We start from the raw sequence: 25,282 nt of genomic DNA, 5'->3' as shown, positions 1-25,282 counted from the left end.
ATTTATTTATATTTTTTAAAGTAACCAGTTAGAATTAGAGACAGTTTAAGAAAGTAGGGACCAATCTTTTTGGTGGGTCTGCCACAAATTAGCCCTGCACTCTCCCTGAATGCCACTCCAATCCCCTCCTTTGCCTGAACTGCTGCTCTACTTCCTGTTTCCTTCTATGTTCTCCCTACCCCATTTGCTGCTTTGCTTTCTGCTTCCTGCCCTATCAGCCTCTGTGCTACCTGTCCTGTCCCCTCTGCTAAGTGCCACACACTGAGGCTGCCTGTGTCACTTGTGATGCCTCTGTCACAAGTTGACCACCCCTGATTTTAAGGTATAAGCACTAAAGACTCATTACTAGAGATGGATGGAACATTGTTTTTCCTTTTTCTCCCTTTTAAGTTTCTATTAAAATAAAAATAATTTTATTTGTTCTTTTTCCATTGGGGTGAATTAAAGATTTTGGGTGTGGGTGTGTGTGTACATGCAGCAAGAAACCCTCTCACCATAAAATAACCCATGGGTTGTTCGAGACACTGATTTGAGGTTCTGGAAAGGGATTCTGAGTTTCTGCTCTACCTTATCTGGAATGGGTGACCCTCCTAAATGTTTTTAGCTATTCAGGGTAGGTTGCTCTGTGATCAGAAACTCCATCTAGGAATTGAGAAATTTTTCCCTACAAAAACTTTGGAACAATGTGTTTGTGTAAGGCAGGGGTGGGCAAAATGACCAATCTGGACAGAAGTTGGACTCCGTTTCCCAGCAGCCCCTGCCCTTATGGCTCAGGCCAGTCTCCATGGAGACCCCAGCCACACCTGTGCAGGAAAGCTCAGGCTGGGGTTGCCATGGAGACCAGCCTGAGCCATGCTGGCAGCGCACATGGCACAGCAGGACGGGGGGGCTGGTCTGGAGCCACTGGGAATTTGGGGGGCAGCTTGCTCTGGTGCCAGAGCAGTGCTGTGATCTGTAGCCTGCATGCTCTGGGCAGGGGCGGGCAGGCAGGGGATCGTGGCTCTGCCCTGGCTCCAGACCAGCCTGTCACCACTGCAAGGAGACGGGGCAGAACCATGAACCCCTGCCTGCCCAGAGCATGCAGGCTACAGATTGTGGCTCTGCCCTGGCTCCAGAGCAAGCTGCCCCCATTACAAGTTCCCAACGACTCCAGATAGGCCCCCACGCTGCTCTGCTTCGGTGGGCTGCCAGTGCAGCTCAGGCTGGTTTCCATGGCAACCCCAGCCTGCACTTTATCACTCAGATGGAGCTGGGGTCTCCATGGAGACCAGCCCAAGCCATGAGGGCAGGGGAAGCTAGGAAACGGACTCCACAGCCAACCAGATCCAGCCCATGGGCTGCAGTTTGCCCATCTCTGGTTGACAAACCAATACTTCCCTTTTTTCTCTTTTTCTTTTTTTTAAATTTTCTTGGAAAATTAAAAATGGAGGACCCATATCTTGGAGCTACTTCCATTGAAAGCAAGCAAGCAAGCAAGCACTGCAATACCAGGCTGATGCATGGAGGGGATGGAGCAAGCTCCGGTTCCACCTCCCAGGACCAAAAATGTGCTCAATACACAGCCTCCAATGGAGGACATATCAGATATTACAGCTGATAAGAAGAAAGAAAGAAAGAAAGAAAGAAAGAAAGAAAGAAAGAAAGACTTTTGACTTTTAAGAGACCTTTATTCCCCGGAGGGTGATGACTCGGAGCCAGTCAAAAGCATGTACAAGGACGCCCGAAGCTCTGGGCCTCATGGACAAGGCCTGGGCTCCTGGCCTGCAAGGCCTGCCCGTACACTCTAGACAAAAAAAAACCAACCAACACAACGAACATAAGGACTATTTACAGTATTTACAGTTCTGCCAGCAGGGACACCCATGGAGGCCTCCGGGGTCGACCCGCACGAGCAAAAAAAAGTCCAGGGCCTCGGCCCGCTTGACGCGTCTCTGCGGCTTGAGCAGCCGATGGCATCACAGAACGAGGATCAGGCGTCCCGCCTCGACCCGGCACAGCACCCCCTCGAGGGCCCAGCGCTCCTCAAAGGCGGGCACCGTCCGCCGGAGGACAGCGTGCTCAAACTCGAGCGAGAGGCGGGCCCGCACCAGCAGGCGGAAGAGCTGCAGGCCGTCGACCATCCCGGTGCCGCTGAGCTGGTTTCGCCGGCTCTTCAGGGTGGCCATCTTGGCCTGGCCCAGCAGGAAGTTGGCCAGGCTGACCGTGGCCCGCTCGGCCGCCCGGTATGGAAAGGAGTGGACGTAGGCGTCTTCGGAGAAGTCTCGGCCCAGTACCCGAAGCAGTGCGCCCAGGGCGGCAAAGAGAGGCTGCAGCCGGGGGCAGTCGAGGAAGGCGTGGAAAATGTCCTCGTCCAGCACCCCCGGGCAGAAGGGGCAGGCCGCCGAGGCCGCTGGGTCCAACTGACGCACAAAGGAGCCGGTGGCCAGGATGCCGTGCACGAGCCGCCACTGCAGGTCGCCGGTCTTCTTGGCGATGGGCGCCTTATACAGCGTGCGCCACGCCGGGGTCCTGGGCCGCGCCAGGCGCCGCCGCCACGCGGTGTCAGGGCGGCCGGCCAGCACCTGGGCGTGCCGGGTGCGCACCACCCACATGTAGAGGCCCTTGCGGGGCAGGGTGCCAAAAGGGCAGCCCGTATTGCTGCTGGGGGGCACCGGGAGCCGGAGCAGCGTGTTGGGCCGCTCGGCCAGCTCGCCGGGTACCGCTGGGATGACGGGTAGCGGTGGGAAGGCGTCTTCTGCGGCGTCTGCGGCGGGGAGGGGCCGGCGAGTCTGGAGATGGGCTTCCAGGGCGGTCGCTGCCTCCGTCGGGAGGGCGGCCCTAACGGCCCGCAGAAGCCGCCCCGCGGTGCGGACGGAGCGCATGGCCTGCCGGGCAGCCAGGGCCTCGGGTGACAGCCAGTCCGACCGAGCGGGGTCCAGGAGGTGCTCCAGGCGGGTGGAGCGCGCCTCGACGAGAGCTGCCGTGAGGCTGGCGGAGGCCAGGCTCGGCACGACACGGTGCAGGGCCGGGTTGTGGACCAAGGGCTCTCGAAGGAGCTGCGGGAACCGCAGGTGCCTGGCCTGGGGACAGAGATGGAAGGCCGCCCGCCAGGCCCGCACCACGCTGCGGTAGAACGGGGGAAGGACCACCCCGTTCAGGAAGGTGAGGTCCAGTTGAAACAGCTCCCGGTCAAAGCCGAGGCCCCCCACTCGCCGCAGGAATCGGCACGCCAGCTGTCGCCACGGGAGGTGGCCTTCGGTGTACAGGAGCCGCTGGAGGGCCTGCAGCCGATAGGCGGCCACCCTGCTGGCCAGATCGATCAGGCCCTGGCCCCCTCGCCGGTGGGCAGGTAGAGGGCAGCTCGTGGGAGCCAGTGGCGTCCGTCCCACAGGAAATCGACCAGGAGCCGCTGCAGTCGCTCCAGTAGCTCCGGCGGAGGGTCCAGCACTGCGCAGCGGTGCCACAGGGTGGCCGCCGCCAGGTTATTGATGACGAGGACGCGCCCCCGGTAGGAAAGGCTGGGCAGGCGCCAGCGCCACCGCTGCAGGCGGGCCTCCACTCCCTCCTCGAGGCCGTCCCAGTTGCGCGCCATGAAGGTCGTCGGCCCCAGGAACACGCCCAAGACCTTGAGGCCCTCGCGGCGCCAGGCGAGGCCCCCCGGCAAGTCCGGCGGAGGCCTGCCAGTCCATGCGCCAAGCAGCAGAGTGTCACTCTTGCCCCAGTTGACGCGGGCGGAGGAGGCGCGCTCGTAGGCCCGCTGGCAATCTGCCAGAGCCCGCACGTCTTCCCGGGTGGCGAGGAAGACGGTGACGTCGTCCGCATAGGCCGACAGCCGGAGACGAGGGCCAGCGGACGGGCCCGTGGCCGATGGCAGGGCCACCCCACTCAGGCGGCGGCGCAGCGCGTGTAACAGCGGCTCGATGGCCAGGGCGTAGAGCATGCCCGACAGCGGACAGCCCTGGCGAATGCCCCTGCGCGCGGGGAACGGAGCGCAAAGCACCCCGTTCACCTTGAGCAGGCTGGAAATGTCCCGGTACAAGACCCGGAGGGCCCCGGTGAAGAGGGGCCCAAAGCCAAAGGCCTCCAGCGTGCGGAAGAGGTAGGCGTGGCCCACGCGGTCAAAGGCCTTCTCCTGGTCGAGAGAGAGGAGGCCGACGTCGAGGCCAAAGAGCTCGCTGGCCGTGAGCAGGTCCCGCAGCAGGAACAGGTTGTCTTGTATGGTCCTGCCCGGCACGCAGTAGCTCTGCTCGGGCCCGGTGAGAGAGGCCATGACCGCGCGGAGGTGGGTGGCCAGCGCTTTGGCCAGAATCTTGTAGTCCGCGCACAGCAGGGAGACCGGCCGCCAGTTCTTCATGTAGCCCAGGTCTCCCTTCTTGGGCAGCAGGGTCAGCACCGCTCGGCGGCAGCTGATCGGCAAGACCTTGTCGGCGAGGCTCTCCTGGAAAACGCGCAGGAGGCTGGGGCCGAGGAGAGGCCAGAAGGTCTTGTAGAACTCGGCAGGCAGCCCGTCGAGGCCCGGGGCTTTGCCGGAGGCGAGGCCGGCCGTGGCGGCCGCCAGCTCTTCCAGGGACAAGTCCCGCTCCAGCTCGCCGGCCTCCAGGGCATCGAGACGCGGTAGGCCCTCGTGGAGTTCCCGCGTGGCCTCGGGGCACGACGGCTCGGCCGCGAACAGGTCGCGATAGAAGGCGACGGCACGTTCGCGGACTTCGCCCGGCTCTGTAATGACCCGGCCCTCAGGAGTCTTGAGATGGTCCAAGGCTTTGCTCGCTGCCCGCCGCCGCTCCAGGTCGAAAAAGAAGCGGGTCGGGGCGTCGGTTTCCACCAGCTCCTGGCAGCGGGCGCGGATCCTCGCGCCGCGGGCCGCGCTCTCCGCCAAGTCGCGCAGGCATTTCCTGCGGAGCCGGAGGCTCTCGCTCAGTGCTGCGTCGCTGCCAGCGGCCAGCAGAGCAGCCTCGAGCTCCGCCACGTCCTCCTCCAACTCCCGGATACGGCGGCGCGTCTCGTTCGCGGCCAGCTGGGTGTACTGCTGGCAGAAGGCTCGGGTCTGGACCTTGCCCACGTCCCACCACAGCTTCCAGGAGGAGTGGCTCGGTCTCGCAGCCTCCCACCTCCGCCAAAAGTGGGCAAAGCAGTCCCGGAAATAAGAGTCCTGGAGCAGACTAATGTTCAAACACCAATACGGTGCCCGTGCACAGGCTCTCCCCGGCAGGCTCAGTTCGCTGAAGGCCAGGCCATGATCTGATAGACCCGAGGGAGCGATGCGGCTGCTGCGCAGGAGTGGCAGGTGGTGCCTGGTGATATAAAGGCGGTCGAGGCGAGCCATGGTGAGACCGCCGGCACTCATCTTGGCCCAGGTGTACTGGCGCGCATCGGGATGCAGGGCTCGCCAGACGTCCACGAGGTCTGCCCCCTCCAGGGCAGCTTGCAGCTTGCGAGCGGAGGGCAGGTGGGGCTCAGGCCCTGTGCGGTCGAGGCGCGGGGCAGTGGTGCAATTGAAATCGCCCCCGAGGAGGAGCAGGTCATCATCCTCGCTAGCGTCGCGCAGGAGGGCAGCCAAGCTCTCAAAGAAAGCGACCCTCTCCTGGCCATCGGAGGGCACGTAGATGTTGACGAGCAGCAGACGGTGTTGCGCGAGGGTGACGCGGACGGTCAGCAGGCGGCCGGGGACGACCTCCCGCGGCACTGCCGCGTCAAGCTGCAGCTGCGGCAATAAGAGTGTCGCGACCCCCGCGCGGAGGCTGGTGCCGTGGCTCAGGAACACCTGTCCTCGCCAGGCAGCCCGCCAGGCCGCCTGTTTGAACCTGTCAGAGTGGGTCTCTTGTAGGAAGGCGATGGCCAGCCTCTTCTGCCGCAGGAGCTCCAGGACGGCCTCGCGCTTCACCGCGTCTCGACAGCCGTTGACGTTGAAGGTGCCAATGGTTGTGGCTGCCATGGGGGTGGGTGTGGGAGAGGAGGAGCAAAGCAGAGTGCGGGTGGAAGAGCGAGCACCCAAGAGCAGAGCAAGGCAATACAGACAGGTCAGGGAAGGCCTACCGTGCCCTACTCTAGTCGAGGGACCCGCCCAGGCCCCACTCCACTCTCACCCTCTGGGCAAGCTTGTCCAGACGGTAGGCCATCTGACGTGTGCCCCGATCTTGCTTCATGAGCTTGACTGCCGCCCTGGCAGCCTTGACAAACACTTTGGGGTCCGCACACCACTGGGTGATGTGCCCCGCTACATTTTTCTGCCCCTTGGTTAGCTTCAGCAAGGACAGGAGTCCCCCATAGTCAGGAGAGACCCAGGGGGGCTCCGCCAGCTTGGGGTGCATGTTGCCCACGGAAGAGCGGCGAGGCCGCACCCCGGCGGGAGCTCGCCCGCAACTGCAGCGTCGACCCCCTCGATGTCCAGGCACATCAGCCGCCTCTCGTCGTCCGAGTCGAGGACCGGCTCCGCGAGGACATTCCCTGTCTTCTTGGGGGGGGAGGGGCCATCCCGCTCACGACGTCTCTTGCGAGACTCCGAGAGCTGGATCTCCATCTCGCTAACGTCCCCATCTGCTCCGGTAGGCTGGGGCGTGACCAAAGGGGCAGCGGGCTCTCCCGCCACCCCCGGGGCCAGGCCACCGGAAGAGAGACATTCGCCACTATCCCTGCTGCCGCCTGACTCCGGAGGCTGGGGGACAGGCGAGGGGAGGGGGACCCCTGAAGGCCCCTCCCCCCCACCCGCTAAGTCTGCCTCGTCGGTGGCTACATCCGACGGGGCGGGTGGTGTGGCGGCCGGAACGGGGTCCGGCTCTGTAGTGGGGGGGTCCTCGGCACTGGCCGAGGAGGGGTCTGTCAGGGATGGGGTGTCCTGAGAGGCCCCCCTCATCTCCCTCTCTTTTTCGGGTGGTAGGGAGGATGCCCGAGCCCCATCATCCGATGAGGCTCCAGCACCGCAGTCCCTGGCCACCCCAGCCACTTCGGCCGGGGCAGGCAGGGGGCAAGGGGAGGCGTCCGCCTCTCCACCCGGTGGGGCTGCCGCACCGAGGGCAGGGGGCGCCACAGACGGGGGAGGGGGCGGCGGGGCCATGGTAGCAGCACCAGCCCCTCGGCTGGACGATGGCTTCCCGCTGGAGACCCCGGTCCCCTGAGATGGAACGGAGGGGGAAGGAGGTCGGGAGGAAGAGCTCCCAGCCTCCCTGGGCCTGTCGCGTGCCCCAGAGGTCGACGCGCCGTCTTTCGGCGCTGCCGCAGGCGGCGATGGTCCGGCTGCCTTGCCCCGAGGGCACTGCGCGGCCAGGTGGGAGGAGCCCCCGCACTTGAAGCACGTGGTCTCTCCCACAGACAGATAGATAATAAACCGCCGCCCCTCGAGCGTGAGGCTCAGGGAGCGAGGCAGCGACTGGGGGCCCTCCTTGAGGAGCATGAAGACCTGCCTCCGAAAGGACAGGACGTGCTTGCCCTGAGGGTTCTTGTTTCCCATCGGCAGGCGGCAAAAAGGACTCGCAGGAACCCCATAGGCCTCGAGTCCCCTGGCCCGCTCCCGATTGGAAACGTGCGGTGGGACGTTGGAAATCACCACCCTCACTGCCTGAGTCTCTAGGGGCGTGACGGGGTAGTGGATGCCCGCAATGTCCAGGCCCTCCGCACACACCCTGTCAACCAAGGCGGGCTTGCTCAAATAGATCATCGGGACCGTGTTCACGCGCCCCGCGTAGCGGATGGTACGCCATCCCAGGAGGGCGGCCAGAGCCTCCACGCAAGCCTCGAGCCCCACATGGAGAGGGGCATGAACCCTCAGGCCATGAGACAGTGGGAGGTCCTGAGAGACATCCTCATGCCAGCTGCCAGGCGTAGGAGCCGCCATTCCTCGCCAGGACAGGGTTAAACTGCGAAGCGCAGCAAAAAAAAAAGAGCCTCAGGCTGACACGGGGGACTGGGACTGGGAGGGGGCTGAAAACGCCCCCAAATCGGCCTGAGGGGGGGCAGAGCAACCCCGCAGGGGCTCAGGGCAAGCCCCAAGGCAGGGGCAGATGGCAGGGACCAAGGGAAGGGGCCCTGGAGGAGGGAGGCAGCAGAAATCAAAGGGACAACTCAGGCGGGGGTGGGGGAGGGGCAGAGACAAACGAGGCTGCCAGAGCCCAGGGGAAAAAGGCTCAGAAAGTGAGGGGAAGGGGCAGGGAGGGGGTCCCCAGGGACAGGGTGGGGTGAGGCAAGGGGTTTTTTTTGGGGGGGGGACAGGAAAAGGGGGGCAGGGAGTGCGAGGCAACGAGCTGAAAGCACCTGAGCTGGAGGAGCTTAGAAGGGCTTCAGCTGTCGGCGGCCATCTTGAAAGAAAGAAAGACTTTTTGACTTTTAAGAGACCTTTATTCCCCGGAGGGTGATGACTCGGAGCCAGTCAAAAGCATGTACAAGGACGCCCGAAGCTCTGGGCCTCATGGACAAGGCCTGGGCTCGTGGCCTGCAAGGCCTGCCCGTACACGCTAGACAAAAAAAAAAACAACCAACACAACGAACATAAGGACTATTTACAGTATTTACAGTTCTGCCAGCAGGGACACCCATGGAGGCCTCCGGGGTCGACCCGCACGAGCAAAAGTCCAGGGCCTCGGCCCGCTTGACGCGTCTCTGCGGCTTGAGCAGCCGATGGCATCACAGAACGAGGATCAGGCGTCCCGCCTCGGCCTGGCACAGCACCCCCTCGAGGGCCCAGCGCTCCTCAAAGGCGGGCACCGTCCGCCGGAGGACAGCGTGCTCAAACTCGAGCGAGAGGCGGGCCCGCACCAGCAGGCGGAAGAGCTGCAGGCCGTCGACCATCCCGGTGCCGCTGAGCTGGTTTCGCCGGCTCTTCAGGGTGGCCATCTTGGCCTGGCCCAGCAGGAAGTTGGCCAGGCTGACCGTGGCCCGCTCGGCCGCCCGGTATGGAAAGGAGTGGATGTAAGCGTCTTCGGAGAGGTCTCGGCCCAGTACCCGAAGCAGTGCGCCCAGGGTGGCAAAGAGAGGTTGCAGCCGGGGGCAGTCGAGGAAGGTGTGGAAAATGTCCTCGTCCAGCACCCCCGGGCAGAAGAGGCAGGCCGCCGAGGCCGCTGGGTCCAAGTGACGCACAAAGGTGCCGGTGGCCAGGATGCCGTGCACGAGCCGCCACTGCAGGTCGCCGGTCTTCTTGGCGATGGGCGCCTTATACAGCGTGCGCCACGCCGGGGTCCCGGGCCGCGCCAGGCGCCGCCGCCACGCGGTGTCCGGGCGGCCGGCGAGCACCTGGGCGTGCCGGGTGCGCACCACCCACATGTAGAGGCCCTTGCGGGGCAGGGTGCCAAAAGGGCAGCCCGTATTGCTGCTGGGGGGCACCGGGAGCCTGAGCAGCGTGTTGGGCCGCTCGGCCAGCTCGCCGGGTACCGCTGGGATGACGGGTAGCGGTGGGAAGGCGTCTTCTGCGGCGTCTGCGGCGGGGAGGGGCCGGCGAGTCTGGAGATGGGCTTCCAGGGCGGTCGCTGCCTCCGTCGGGAGGGCGGCCCTAACGGCCCGCAGAAGCCGCCCCGCGGTGCGGACGGAGCGCATGGCCTGCCGGGCAGCCAGGGCCTCGGGTGACAGCCAGTCCGACCGAGCGGGGTCCAGGAGGTGCTCCAGGCGGGTGGAGCGCGCCTCGACGAGAGCTGCCGTGAGGCTGGCGGAGGCCAGGCTCGGCACGACACGGTGCAGGGCCGGGTTGTGGACCAAGGGCTCTCGAAGGAGCTGCGGGAACCGCAGGTGCCTGGCCTGGGGACAGAGATGGAAGGCCGCCCGCCAGGCCCGCACCACGCTGCGGTAGAACGGGGGAAGGACCGCCCCGTTCAGGAAGGTGAGGTCCAGTTGAAACAGCTCCCGGTCAAAGCCCAGGCCCCCCACTCGCCGCAGGAATCGGCACGCCAGCTGTCGCCACGGGAGGTGGCCTTCGGTGTACAGGAGCCGCTGGAGGGCCTACAGCCGATAGGCGGCCACCCTGCTGGCCAGATCGATCAGGCCCTGGCCCCCCTCGCCGGTGGGCAGGTAGAGGGCAGCTCGTGGGAGCCAGTGGCGTCCGTCCCACAGGAAATCGACCAGGAGCCGCTGCAATCTCTCCAGTAGCTCCGGCGGAGGGTCCAGCACCGCGCAGCGGTGCCACAGGGTGGCCGCCGCCAGGTTATTGATGACGAGGATGCGCCCCCGGTAGGAAAGGCTGGGCAGGCGCCAGCGCCACCGCTGCAGGCGGGCCTCCACTCCCTCCTCGAGGCCGTCCCAGTTGCGCGCGCCATGAAGGTCGTCGGCCCCAGGAACACGCCCAAGACCTTGAGGCCCTCGCGGCGCCAGGCGAGGCCCCCCGGCAAGTCCGGCGGAGGCCTGCCAGTCCATGCGCCAAGCAGCAGAGTGTCACTCTTGCCCCAGTTGACGCGGGCGGAGGAGGCGCGCTCGTAGGCCCGCTGGCAATCTGCCAGAGCCCGCACGTCTTCCTGGGTGGCGAGGAAGACGGTGACGTCGTCCGCATAGGCCGCCAGCCGGAGATGAGGGCCAGCGGACGGGCCCGTGGCTGATGGCAGGGCCACCCCACTCAGGCGGCGGCGCAGCGCGTGTAACAGCGGCTCGATGGCCAGGGCGTAGAGCATGCCCGACAGCGGACAGCCCTGGCGAATGCCCCTGTGCGCGGGGAACGGAGCGCAAAGCACCCCGTTCACCTTGAGCAGGCTGGAAATGTCCCGGTACAAGACCCGGAGGGCCCCGGTGAAGAGGGGCCCAAAGCCAAAGGCCTCCAGCGTGCGGAAGAGGTAGGCGTGGCCCACGCAGTCAAAGGCCTTCTCCTGGTCGAGAGAGAGGAGGCCGACGTCGAGGCCAAAGAGCTCGCTAGCCGTGAGCAGGTCCCGCAGCAGGAACAGGTTGTCTTGTATGGTCCTGCCCGGCACGCAGTAGCTCTGCTCGGGCCCGGTGAGAGAGGCCATGACCGCGCGGAGGCGGGTGGCCAGCGCTTTGGCCAGAATCTTGTAGTCCGCGCTCAGCAGGGAGACCGGCCGCCAGTTCTTCATGTAGCCCAGGTCTCCCTTCTTGGGCAGCAGGGTCAGCACCGCTCGGCAGCAACTGATCGGCAAGACCTTGTCGGCGAGGCTCTTCTGGAAAACACGCAGGAGGCTGGGGCCGAGGAGAGGCCAGAAGGTCTTGTAGAACTCGGCAGGCAGCCCGTCGAGGCCTGGGGCTTTCCCGGAGGCGAGGCCGGCCGTGGCGGCCGCCAGCTCTTCCAGGGACAAGTCCCGCTCCAGCTCGCCGGCCTCCAGGGCATCGAGACGCGGTAGGCCCTCGTGGAGTTCCCGCGTGGCCTCGGGGCACGACGGCTCGGCCGCGAACAGGTCGCGATAGAAGGCGACGGCACGTTCGCAGACGTCGCCCGGCTCTGTAATGACCCGGCCCTCAGGAGTCTTGAGATGGTCCAAGACTTTGCTCGCTGCCCGCCGCCGCTCCAGGTCGAAAAAGAAGCGGGTCGGGGCGTCGGTTTCCACCAGCTCCTGGCAGCGGGCGCAGATCCTCGCGCCGCGGGCCGTGCTCTCTGCCAAGTCGCGCAGGCATTTCCTGCGGAGCCGGAGGCTCTCGCTCAGTGCTGCGTCGCTGCCAGCGGCCAGCAGAGCAGCCTCGAGCTCCGCCACGTCCTCCTCCAACTCCCGGATACGGCGGAGCGTCTCGCTTGCGGCCAGCTGGGTGTACTGCTGGCAGAAGGCTCGGGTCTGGACCTTGCCCACGTCCCACCACAGCTTCCAGGAGGAGTGGCTTGGTCTCGCAGCCTCCCACCTCCGCCAAAAGTGGGCAAAGCAGTCCCGGAAATAAGAGTCCTGGAGCAGACTAACGTTCAAACACCAATACGGTGCCCGTGCACAGGCTCTCCCCGGCAGGCTCAGTTCGCTGAAGGCCAGGCCATGATCTGATAGACCCGAGGGAGCGATGCGGCTGCTGCGCAGGAGTGGCAGGTGGTGCCTGGTGATATAAAGGCGGTCGAGGCGAGCCATGGTGAGACCGCCGGCACTCATCTTGGCCCAGGTGTACTGGCGCGCATCGGGATGCAGGGCTCGCCAGACGTCCACGAGGTCTGCCCCCTCCAGGGCAGCTTGCAGCTTGCGAGCGGAGGGCAGGTGGGGCTCAGGCGCGGGGCAGTGGTGCAATTGAAATCGCCCCCAAGGAGGAGCAGGTCATCATCCTCGCTAGCGTCGCGCAGGAGGGCAGCCAATCTCTCAAAGAAAGCGACCCTCTCCTGGCCATCGGAGGGCACGTAGATGTTGACGAGCAGCAGACGGTGTTGCGCGAGGGTGATGCGGACGGTCAGCAGGCGGCCGGGGACGACCTCCCGTGGCACCGCCGCGTCAAGCTGCAGCTGCGGCGATAAGTGTGTCGCGACCCCCGCGCGGAGGTTGGTGCCGTGGCTCAGGAACACCTGTCCTCGCCAGGCAGCCCGCCAGGCCGCCTGGTTGAACCTGTCAGAGTGGGTCTCTTGTAGGAAGGCGATGGCCAGCCTCTTCTGTCGCAGGAGCTCCAGGACGGCCTCGCGCTTCACCGCGTCTCGACAGCCGTTGACGTTGAAGGTGCCAATGGTTGTGGCTGCCATGGGTGTGGGTGTGGGAGAGGAGGAGCAAAGCAGAGTGCGGGTGGAAGAGCGAGCACCCAAGAGCAGAGCAAGGCAATACAGACAGGTCAGGGAAGGCCTACCGTGCCCTACTCTAGTCGAGGGACCCTCCCAGGCCCCACTCCACTCTCACCCTCTGGGCAAGCTTGTCCAGACGGTAGGCCATCTGACGTGTGCCCCGATCTTGCTGCATGAGCTTGACTGCCTCCCTGGCAGCCTTGACAAACACTTTGGGGTCCGCACACCACTGGGTGATGCGCCCCGCTACATTTTTCTGCCCCTTAGTTAGCTTCAGCAAGGACAGGAGTCCCCCATAGTCAGGAGGGACCCAGGGGGGCTCCGCCAGCTTGGAGTGGATGTTGCCTACGGAAGAGCGGCTAGGCCGCACCCCCGGCGGGAGCTCGCCCGCAACGCAGCGTCGACCCCCTCGATGTCCAGGCACATCAGCCGTCTCTCGTCGTCTGAGTCGAGGACCGGCTCCGCGAGGACATTCCCTGTCTTCTTGGGGGGGGAGGGGCCATCCCGCTCACGACGTCTCTTGCGAGACTCTGAGAGCTGGATCTCCATCTCGCTAACGTCCCCATCTGCTCAGGTAGGCTGGGGCGTGACCAAAGGGGCAGCGGGCTCTCCCGCCACCCCCGGGGCCAGGCCACCGGAAGAGAGACATTCGCCACTATCCCTGCTGCCGCCCGACTCTGGAGGCTGGGGGACGGCGAGGGGAGGGGGACCCCTGAAGGCCCCTCTCCCCCACCCGCTAAGTCTGCCTCGTCGGTGGCTACATCCGATGGGGCGGGTGGCGTGGCAGCCAGAGCGGGGTCCGGCTCTGTAGTGGGGGGGCCCTCGGCACTGGCCGAGGAGGGGTCTGTCAGGGATGGGGTGTCCTGAGAGGCCCCCCTCATCTCCCTCTCTTTGTCGGGTGGTTGGGAGGATGCCCGAGCCCCATCATCCAATGAGGCTCCAGCACCGCAGTCCCCGGCCACCCCAGCCACTTCGGCCGGGGCAGGCAGGGGGCAAGGAGAGGCGTCCGCCTCTCCACCCGGTGGGGCTGCCGCACTGAGGGCAGGGGGCGCCACAGACGGGGGAGGGGGTGGTGGGGCCATGGTAGTAGCACCAGCCCCTCGGCTGGACGATGGCTTCCCGCTGGAGACCCCGGTCCCCTGAGATAGAATGGGGGGGGAAGGAGGTCGGGAGGAAGATCTCCCAGCCTCCCTGGGCCTGCTGCGTGCCCCAGAGGTCGACGCGCCGTCTCTCGGCGCTGCCGCAGGCGGCGATGGTCCGGCCGCCTTGCCCCGAGGGCACTGCGTGGCCAGGTGGGAGGAGCCCCCGCACTTGAAGCACATGGTCTCTCCCACAGACAGATAGATAATAAACCGCCGCCCCTCGAGCGTGAGGCTCAGGGAGCGAGGCAGCGACTGGGGGCCCTCCTTGAGGAGCATGAAGACCTGCCTCCGAAAGGACAGGACGTGCTTGCCCTGAGGGTTCTTGTTTCCCATCGGCAGGCGGCGAAAAGGACTCACAGGAACCCCATAGGCCTCGAGTCCCCTGGCCAGCTCCCGATCAGAAACGTGAGGTGAGACGTTGGAGATCAGCACCCTCGCTGCCTGAGTCTCTAGGGGCGTGACAGGGTAGTGGATGCCCGCAATGTCCAGGCCCTCCGCACACACCCTGTCACCCAAGGCGGGCTTGCTCAAATAGATCATCGGGACCGTGTTCACGCGCCCCGCGTAGCGGATGGTACGCCATCCCAGGAGGGCGGCCAGAGCCTCCACGCAAGCCTCGAGCCCCACATGGAGAGGGGCATGAACCCTCAGGCCATGAGACAGTGGGAGGTCCTGAGAGACATCCTCATGCCAGCTGCCAGGCGTAGGAGCCGCCATTCCTCGCCAGGACAGGGTTAAACTGCGAAGCGCAGCAAAAAAAAAAAAGCCTCAGGCTGACCCGGGGACTGGGACTGGGAGGGGGCTGAAAACGCCCCAAAATCGGCCTGAGGGGGGGCAGAGCAACCCCGCAGGGGCTCAGGGCAAGCCCTAAGGCAGGGGCAGATGGCAGGGACCAAGGGAAGGGGCCCTGGGGGAGGGAGGCAGCAGAAATCAAAGGGACAACTCAGGCGGGGGTGGGGGAGGGGCAGAGACAAACGAGGCTGCCAGAGCCCAGGGGAAAAAGGCTCGGAAAGTGGGGGGAAGCGGCAGGGAGGGGGTCCCCAGGGACAGGGTGGGGAGAGGCAAGGGGTTTTTTTTGGGGGGGGGGACAGGAAAAGGGGGGCAGAGAGTACGAGGCAACGAGCTGAAAGCACCTGAGCTGGAGGAGCTTAGAAGGGCTTCAGCTGTCGGCGGCCATCTTGAAAGAAAGAAAAGAAAGAAAGCTTCACGAAAGAAAAGAAGGAAAACCTGCCTCAAACTGGAAAATTGAGGGGTCAGTACAGTTACCCAGGAAGTGGGAGACTTGGTTTTAACTGTTCATCAAGTTAAGGGAGTTCAAATCTGTATCTCTCACTCCCCGTTGAGACTGTGCCCCTGTGTTGGAAAGAATGCAAGATTCATGGGGCTAGAGAGAAGCAAAACAAAAGCGAGCATATTCTGTAACCTGGCAGTTAGTGAACTTACATAGGAAGAGGGATTGATCCCTGATTTTTATTTTTTCATGTTAATCCAACAGCTATTTTTAGGCAGTCCACGTTACAGGCCTGGGAGCACTGGTGACCTGCTCACAGTGGGATAATTCTGAACATGCAGAGAAGCAGAACTCTTGGCACCCAGGTCTTCAAAGACAAACAGGGAGGGACCTAGTAGTTTGGATTAGAAGTATAAATGGTAAAGTTTGTGCCCAGGGCAAGCTACTTGTCCTGACAATACGGGCATTTCCCCCCGATAGCAGCGCCTTCCCTTAGAAGTCAGACTCTCACTCATGCCAACCTCCCAGCTCCTCTGGCTCCCAGAGCTGATGCAGGGAAGATGCAGAATGCAGAGGGGGAAGGTGGAGGTGCCCCCTTGTCTCCATTCAAGTGCCCCCTTTTAGGCATCCGCTAAGACTTGAGCTCCACTTGCCCACCAGGGTGCTTATACATGAGCAGGGAGGCTGCTCCGATGCACTGTAATTCCAGCGCATTGGAGCAGACTCGACTGATAGAGTCTGTTGGAGTGTGGCAATTACCGTGCTCCAGCAGCCTCCTGTGTCTCGTGTATCAGTGTCCCCGCACTTCAAAATGGTGGCGGGGCACTTTATCTAAAGCCCCTCCTCCACGCCCGGAGCACATATATTAACACCTGTAGTAGTCACATTAATGGTTTGGGATGGTTTTGGGGTCATTATTTTGTATGTGGGCTCTATTGATTTGCCTGTTAGGTCCATAAAAGGCTAAATCCAATAAGGACTTTATTCCTTCAGCTACAGAGAAAAGGGCTATTTTAGTACCTGCTCCTAAACTTAACATGCTCTACACTTTGCTCATGAAAAATGATTACTTTGTCATGCATCTGAGGCCCAACTAGCTGACCTGCATATAAAAGTAATGTTTTGTTTATCGGAAGCCATCCTACAAAATAAAGAACTGAGCTTAGTTTTTGGTCAAAAAGAACAGAATAAAGTGCTGTTTGCCCAGGTTAATTCATATCCTTTAAATATGACTGGGAATGATCCTGTTCTCATGTCATATAGTCTATATACAAGGGTAGCTACAGGTTAAATGATGATTAAGTGCTGAATGTGATAGCCCTATCTACTGTTGCATCCATTAATGGCACACAAGGATAGAAAAAAAAATCAAAGGACAGAAATGGGTATAAATTCCACTGACATTATAGTCCACAGAGGTGCACCATATATTTGGATTTATACAAATAGGTCATAAATAAGGCAGAATCATTTATTTTCTGTAACATACTGTGCATAATTAACTGCATTTGTATCTTGTTTCCTGCTAACTTTCTTTAATATTAATATAGAACAGCAGACATAAGTGGATGTATCTTATTAAAGTACAGCAAGTTAATGAGACTGGACTGTGCTCCCCATATGTTTGCATTTTTTCTTATCCTTACCTCCCCCCAAATCATTAATTTAATTCTTTACAAAGTGTGCAAAAGAATCACCACTATCTTCCTGAATATGGAACATCATGAATTCCAGCTGCTAGAACTTGTGCTTGCATTTGATTTCCATGCTCTACATACTCATATAAACCGTTCCCATATGTTAAACTAAAAAGAGTGTGGTAAAGTGGGAAAGGTGGGATTGGACTTAAAAAAAACAAACAAAGCCAAACGTGATCAAAGTATTAAAATTGCCTCTGTCAGCCTACAATACACAGCAGGTGATATTTTGCTGGCATTCAGTCTGTGCAATGCTATTGATATTATATCAGGTGAGACTTTGGCCGTAAGTCACTTGGACCTTTTATCTGTTGAAGTATAAATGCTCTCATGAACTGAAAGCTGAAGGTTTTCAGTGCTGAAAACCTTCAAGATCAAGCCCACAATGACTGAATACAGGCTTGACAATGACTGAATATTGTTTGCTCATTTTTACAGTTACTCTTCCTTTACTTACTTTTGAAATGCTACCTTTTTCCACTGATGCTTTGTCCACTGAATCCTTCTTGTTTACAATAATGCTTATAGTGTTTGTGCTTTGAGCAAAGAACCATTTTTTCCCTCTCCAATTTGACTTCTTTATAATCAATGATTTTCTCTAACAGCATGGAATCAAAAATAATGATTTAATTTCAGAATTGGCATTGCCAAATGGCAGCTTTTGTCATTGAAACTGATCCATGCCCTTTGTTTTTAAGCAGTGTCCTTTTTAAGCAGTGTCCTTTATTTTAGACCAAGATCAAGAGTAGCCTAAAATGAAATACTTCCTGTAACAGGAGAATGTAGTTGTTATTAACATAAGGAATATGTCAGGTCTGTACTCCAGTGACCTTGTAGATAGCATTTAACAGATGGAAAGCAAAGTCAGTTACTAGGAAATTGAGAGGTTTTCTGACGTAGCTGCCCTATTTGCATGATTGCAGGCCCCTGATTCTCCCATATTAAATGTGTGCTTCTGCTGTGAATTACCAAGCAAGTATAACATAACATTTTGATTGTAGCCACACACACTGATTCACATAATGGTGTCCCTCTAATCATTGTGCTGTCTCTAATATTTATTGCTCCTTTGGTCTTGCTTGCTCTGATTAGTCCATCTCTTCTTTGGAGTCAATAATTGAATAACTGCGCTATAAAATATTATAGCCCTCCCTACAGATTCCAGAGGAGGTATGTGAAGAAGGCACTTGCAGAACAATGCCAAGTAAAATTATCGTTAAAGACTTCAGATATTTTTGTATTTTTTTCAGGTTGCATTTAAGGCTACAGCTGAGAAAGTTTTAAGAACAAGATTAAGTGGCACAAATCAGCATAACTACATTGACTGGAGTTAAGATAACCTGTACCAGCTGAAAGTGGGGATCTCTACATGAATTCTGCTAACTGTAGGCAGTTGGTATGTCCGTCTGCTCATTCTCTTGGGGGCTTGGGGGGGGGGGAGGGGTTGTTGTTTTTTTTGGATTAGTAGATGTGACGCTGCTCTCTTATATTGGTGAGTAATATTTTTGTTTCCAAGCTATGTCACAAAATTCCTGGAGAAAGCAGGGCTTTATGATGCACCAGGTTCAGTGGTAACTTACTTCTGTCATTGAGCATGTCTCCACCTGCACTTTAATGTGCATTAGCCTATTTATGCACATTAAAGTGTCACTAAAAACTATAGGTGTTTATACATGTTCCTGGGTGGGGGACTTTTTAAATTAGAGCAGCTTTTGGAGAAAATTAAAGAACCAGGAACACCTTGTATATCAGCGTCCCCACAATGAAAAATGGTGGTGGGAGTACGTTTAACTAAAGCTCGTTGAAAGAGTTTTAGTTTAAGTGCCCCCACCATGGTTTTCCAGTGCAAGGACACTGATACATATGACGCTGTAATTACCATGCTCCAGGAGACTCCAGCACACATGTATAGGAGTCCCATGCTTTTTAGTTAATGCGCATTAAAATTAGCTAATGTGCATTAAGCATTATTAACAACTGTGCTCTTTAGTTAATGCACATTAAGACAGGCTAATGAGCATTTCCCTAATACCTCACAGTGGAGGTGCTAGATTTAATGAACATTAACTAAAGTGCAGTAATGCACGTGTAGACATGCCCACTGACAGGTAAGCTACTGCAATGTAGCTTAATTTGGATGAGGTACAAGTCTACATACACCTAATTAATGCAGAAGATCTGTGACAAGATAAAGCCCTGCCCCACCTTTTACGCTGTGGTAGCTTGTTTGCATGTTCATAGTCCAGATGTCCCTCACCTTTCACTTAATCTCTGACTTTCTATTACCTGGCTTGGAAGGGTGGGAAATGATTAGAGCTAGACATGATATAGTTTTCCTGGCCAAATTTCAAGATTTCATATATCTTCCTGTTCTGCATCAGGATGACTTCTACGAAAACAGGCAAGAACAATCCAAGAATATCCAAGTCATAGGATCAGGATTCTCACCTGGGATATGGGAGACCAAATTAATGCCCCCCAGTCTGCCTGACTTGAAGCAGCACCCTGAACCCATCTCCCATTTCCAAATGAGTCCCCTAACCACTTGGTTATTGGGTATTTGGGGTTCTTTTTCTGGATCTGAAAAAGCTTTCCTCATCAAAAACTGGCATGATTGCAAGAAAAGCTTTAGCTTTGAAATGCTGCTTTAAGGTATACAAATTTAATGCCCATCATACCAACATAATATATCAATGGTGCTATAGGAATTGCAGATTAAAGGTTTAATCACAGATAAAATTGAAGCCAATGATGAGCATGCTTTTTCTGTAGAGTGAGACCAAGTGATTTGCTCAAGGCCAGAAAGGGTGTCATTGGCAAGGCAGGGCATTGAACCTGGGTCTCCCAAGTTCTAGGGTAGTAACTTTTGGCTCTGGGGCAGTCTTGCTGTCTTTTTTTTTTTTCCTGAAACCTTTTGATTAAGAAGTTCCAACCAGCCTTCAACCTTTGAGTACATCTTGTAGAAACAGGCTGCTAAGGAACTGGAGGCAGAGGACCTCTGCAGCAGTATACTTTTGTAGATCTCTTGAGATCTGTGCAGCTCAGTGGCCAGGAAGCAAACACCCTTCTTTCTTGGGTAGGGCAACAGACTATCCTAGTTAGAAAAAGGAGGGGGAGAGGGGTTCTGATGGTACTCTCATGGGTGGATACAAACTGGTTCAGCTTCTTTATAGTCTTGACTAAGCCAGTGTATCTACTTGTGAAATTAATGCAACACAATAAACTCCAGCACAATTCAACTGGTGTCATCTGCTCCCAGGCACAGCTTCTATACATGTGCCCAGGACAGAAACAATTTGAGCCAGGACCAAGCAGTCCCAGGCTGTCTGCAGGCTCAGAGTGGGGAGGAGGGTCAGCCCTGGGCTCCTGGTGAGTGTAGGGTGGTGGAGGGGCTGGCTGGGGCATGAGAGTGCTAAAGTGCAAAGCTGGGCAGTAGGCATCCCCCACATTTTAGCATCCTGTCACTGTCTACACACAAGTTTCATCACACTTAATTACTCTGCTCTCAGATAGTACTGTCCCCAACAATACTATCCTATGGCAGAGTTAATTAATTTTCTGTGCCCTAATACTGGTGTACATGTACACAATGATGCTTTCCTGCAGAGCTAATTAGCCAAGTTGCAGTAAAGCACACATGTAGATGCACCCAGTTCGTTGTAAGCTCTACAGTTTGCCCAGAAAGTGAGGAAAAATGGTATTTTGGCCATGAAATAAAGCATATTTGAAATGAGAAGTATACTAATAAACCTTTGTGAAGGGTTGCTATCCCAAATATGATAAACTTCAAGCAACAATGGCTGTAATATATAACCCTCTATTTAAGGACAAACAGGTTAAATGTTTGGAGGCAAAGTGCTCGCTCAGCTCTGGGAAATGACTGTGTTGAAAATACACTGCATGTCAACACCGTGGAACCATAATGAAACAGCAAGTAAATTATAACATACAAGCAGAAAATATTTCCTATGTGAAATCTGGGAGGTTGACTAAGTTCCATCAAATATTCCCTTTCTGGTCTGTCTAGCAACAGAAATCTGGGTACTTTTATGAAAGGTGTGTTGGAAAAAATGGGCAGTTAATGTGTTTCTTTCTGGGTGGCGGCGTTTATGCATCGGATTTGTTTTAAAACACACAGTCTGATGGTGGACTAGCAATATGTTTTTCATTATTACAAATAAGCTCCTGGACGTGCTGCTTCTCCAGATTTGTCAAATGATTAATATTAAAGAATCCAGTCTACATTTCTGTTGCCTCCCTCAGCAAGAAATGTTTTTCTCAGCATCTTCACCTACTCTAATGAAACTCCTCTGCATCTCACCTAACTAGAAATTATTTATTTTTATAGCTCCATAGGTGAGCACTGTGCTTTGCCACAAATTAGTTCTTCAGACTTTGGTACAGCAAGAAATGGTTCAAGCAGTGTACATGCACATTTGAAGGAGTTATTAATTGATTTTAATGCTTCTTTACTAATGGGCTCTTCAAGCAGCCATCTTTCTATACTGATGGAAAAATCAATAAAAAAATGAACCAGAAATAAAACAGATTAGTATCCTCATGCCACAAAAGGAATGGGTGCTTAATTTAATTTCACTTTTAATAGTGTAGCAAATGGTAGAGTGACAATATTTCAAACTGATAAATTACATTTTTTGTTGCTTCTGTAAAATAGAAATATTTTGATTCTTCCAGGCTGGAATGTGCATTGTTCAAGTACGATAGCTGCTCAGGGAAAATGTTCTTTTAGACTAAAGAAACCATTTTTAACATTTCTCTTAACTTTGCTAAAAATAACACAAAAATGTGTTTCTCCACAAACAGATTCATAAACAATTTGAAGAGTCACAGTGCCCCCTAGTGGGATAAGGAATATTGTTACTTCCTAGGAAACAAAGAAGGTTGACACTTGTTTCAGAGCATGCAGTTGTGCAGATTTGGAAGGGGCATAATAAGTATAAAGTATAATTAAATGCCCGTGGCCTAAGGTACACTATTGGGTGTTTCCCAAGAGTGGAGATGGTATACTCTTTTACTGAAAGCTACTTAATAGCATGCACTTGTTAAAACTTGCAAGTTCAATATAAATACAACTTAGTGCTCCTTGTCTAGAGTGGTTATGTCCAAAGACCAAAGCAGTCTGTGTGATTGTTCAAGGGGCCTGTTTAAAAAAACAAACAAACAAACAAAAAAGTAGTATGTAGTGGAATTTGAGACAAAATAGTCTGCAGAATAATTAAAAGGGTAACTTAGAAAACAATCAATATATTTGTATACATTACTATGATTAATTTTCCCATTTGATTTCAGTGTGATTGATTTGTGTGCGCTTAAATTGTAACATAAATTTAAGTGCTTGGTTTGCTGGAGGCTAGCGTACTAAGCTCATTGGTGGAGCAGTCTGGTTAAAGCAGAGGCCAATAGCTCCTGTACATAATACTACATGAGGGAGTGGGATAGGGAAGGGAGAACAGAAACCCAGCTGAAATTAATTTATCACTCAAGATCTAGAACTGTGTAGAAAACCCTTGCACTGAGCATCTCAGTTCTCATAAGGTTCCCTAAATCTAGGTGAGTTTAAGGCCTAACACGTAAGGAATGAACATCAAGAAACTGAGCCCCAGTGCAAGCCTCTAAGCACTATAATACAAATGCATGAAAATAATAGTAACTAAATCCTATGTAAGATAAAGAAGCTATGCTTAGTCATATGGAAATAGCATAGAAAAATATTTTTGCTTCTTTACTTATTTAAGACAAGTTTCTTCTAAGAACCATGTGGCAGATCCATTATAGCTTTGATAGTCTATTCCTCCTACAAGCAGATCAAGTTCCTTTGACAGCATGAAGGAAAAGAAAAGGAATATAACTCTGCTATACAGATCTACATGTTGTTCTGTGTGATGAGCCACTAGGAGCGTTAACAGCAACATATAATCTCAGCAGATATTTCCTTAGACAGTCAGGTATCTCTACAAACTGCTACTTGTGATTCTGTGATCCCTTTTTTTTAGAGGTTTGCATGCCCCGGTTGTGATGCTGGACTGCAGATCTGCTGGTCAGTTATTGTTATTAATTTTAAACAGTAGTCTTCATTCCTACCCAGTGGCTGCAAGCTGATGCAATAGCTGCAGGTTTGAATAAGGTGAATAAGATTTGACACTGGATTAAGGAGTTTTTTCCTCTGTGGAAGTCCTGTGCTGCTTTTTGACAAGTAGAGATTTGGTGTTGGCATTTTTGGAATGCAATTAACAGAAATGTATAATTTATCTTAGTACGTGTATGGCATTCCATTAATTATATCTGAACAGATCAATCTTTAAAGAAGCTATCTTCAGAATGCCCCTAGAAAATTCTGTTGTTGGATATGCCAATAGTATAATTGCTCATAAGTAAGGCTGATAGCACCACCTGTTAAGGTTTCTTGACACTTCTCACTACAAGACTCTGTTCAATTGCTTATAATTCTGCCAATGCTTACCAGCTGGGCTGAAATCTTACATACTGGACACATCTACGTGAGACATTTTACCATGGAGTTGCCTAATTAGCTCCACAGTAAACTCTCTGTATCTACACGTGTGGCCCTATTAGGTCACAGTAAACTAATAAACCCTGCCATAGGTTAGTGCTTGTAAACACCAGTACCATCATGTCACGGCATTATCTAGTGTGCCACAACGTGTGTAGTTGCTGACAGGGCTGCCTGGGGCACGGGGGTGTTTCAGTGAAGGAACTGCCTGCTGGCTAGCCCCACACTGGATCACTCTCATGCCCTGGCCAGCCCCCATGCAGCATGTTGAGCCAGGCTAGAGTAGCCTCAGGCTGGCAGACTAACCTCCTGGGCCTCCTGCCAGCACAGGCTGCTCTGACCCAACGTACTGTGGTCCTAGGCGCATGTGTAAATATAGCACCTAGGAACAATAAACTTGAGAGTAAACTAAACTGTGTATCTGCATCAGACAGATTATTTTGGTTCAACCTTTTTTTTTTTTTTTTTTTTTTAATAGTGCGGGGGGGGGGGTGGAATTAATTGTTAAAGAAAATAAAATTATACTTTGTCCTTAAGAAAACGGTTGCTCAACTGGTGGCCCAGGGGTGAGGCAGGGGGCAGAGCAGCATGGGACATGGCACTGCAGCCCATGGTGCCAGGAAGCCAGCAGCCTGGAGCACCCATGCTACAGGGAAGTCCATAGGGAGCTAAAAGTGAGGCAGTCTGCTGTGCCACACATCAGCCACACACAAAGCAGTGGATGGGTGGAGTGTCCATCAGCATTGCATAGTGCAGCAGGAGTGGAGAGGAAGCTTTCCTACACACATACATGCAGCTGGGGGCCTATGGCCCCTGTTAGTGTTGTCTCTGCAGCATGCAGAGTGCAGACATTGGTGTGGTCTATGTGGAATATAGCACCCAGCCACTTTGAAGTTGGACAGCTCTTTCAGAGGTTCTAGTACCCCTGTACACTAAGATGGGACAATTGAGGCAGCCTCCATGGGTGCCAGTTTGAAGGAGGGGATGGCAAAAAAAAACCCCACTGCTGCTATGGCCATTGCATTGGTGCTCTGCTGGTGTTATTGCTATTATCCAGGAAGCAGAAGCAGTCAGATCTGAATACAGAGACAATGAAAAGTAGACTAGATAGAGGGAATGGAGCAGATTGAGACAAAGTATTTGAGACTAGAGATTCAGGTGAGAATGAACTGGGACTGGCTGGGCAATGAGGATAAGAGTGGGAGCTAGGGACAGAGGAGGAGACTTGGTGTTAGATGGATAGCAGGGAAAACATGACAAGTAAGGCTCTGGAGAAAGGAAGACTGGGACTGTCTCATCACTCTAATAGACTAGGCAGCACAGGAGGGGAGCAAGGTAAGGGCTGTTGGCAATATAACCTTAGCTGCCTGGGAGTTAAGTACTGAAACGCACAAAAGAAAGCACAACTCTGTAGCATACTGCTTGGGATACTCAGCTGAGGGACAGAATCCTACGTTCTGGTCCTAGTTCCCAAGGCTGTTTCAGTATTTTACATTAAACTGTTTTTATATTTTACCCGGTAATAGTCGTGGGAGAATGGGCCAGAATACAAACCTGCTCTATTAGCAGTGCTCTAACCAGTAGCTTGTGTAGTCAATCCCCCTGACCCTCTCCCTCCCTCCAGTGGCGCAGCTTCAGCAGGAGGAATAGCAGATGTCCCTTCCCAGAGGAGCCGAAAGTCTGGTCAATGAGCACTTTCCTAGGAGGTGGGATACATGGGTTTGAATATAATCAGCCATTGAACCAGATGGCTAAATGCTCTAATCACTATGCAGTTATATTAAAAAATGAACAACACAAACCTCTGAATACATCTCCTAGACTGGGCATGCTAAAGGATTTAGATGGATGCTGTGTTTCTGAATCCCATTGGGAATCAGGAGATGGGAGATGGGAACTGAACTGTTCACACTGGAGCAGTTCTGGGAACAACCAAATCCAAAACTCTAGACACCTGGAGAACTTTGAAGTCAAACAAGGAAGCACCTCCGGGGAAAAGCAGGAGCTAAATAGGGACTTCTGGGATCAGAATTAGGCCCCTCAGTTTTAAGTCCAGCTTCAGGTACTACATTTTTTTTATTTGATCTAATCCTTCCGGTGTAGATTTTG

At 55.4% G+C, this 25,282-nt stretch overlaps 1 long non-coding RNA gene and 1 pseudogene across 1 annotated transcript in view; one reads left to right on the top strand and one right to left on the bottom strand.

Annotated features, from left to right (window-relative positions):
• Nucleotides 1-1,453: 1,453 nt before the first annotated feature.
• Nucleotides 1,454-1,620, bottom strand: LOC132250465 (U2 spliceosomal RNA; annotated as a pseudogene).
• Nucleotides 1,621-13,870: 12,250 nt separating this feature from the next.
• LOC132250016 (uncharacterized) overlaps nt 13,871-25,282 on the top strand; it is a 41,069-nt gene continuing 29,657 nt past the window's right edge. The window contains exons 1-2 of the long non-coding RNA XR_009461594.1: nt 13,871-14,123; nt 17,892-18,037. This is a non-coding gene — a long non-coding RNA (uncharacterized LOC132250016). The remainder of the gene's footprint in view (nt 14,124-17,891; nt 18,038-25,282) is intronic.

Source organism: Alligator mississippiensis, chromosome 4, assembly GCF_030867095.1.
Source record: "Alligator mississippiensis isolate rAllMis1 chromosome 4, rAllMis1, whole genome shotgun sequence".
In the NCBI taxonomy this organism is placed as follows: Eukaryota; Metazoa; Chordata; order Crocodylia; family Alligatoridae; genus Alligator; species Alligator mississippiensis.
The sequence above is the reverse complement of the archived record's forward strand: the minus strand, read 5'-3'. Positions and strand labels throughout refer to the sequence as shown.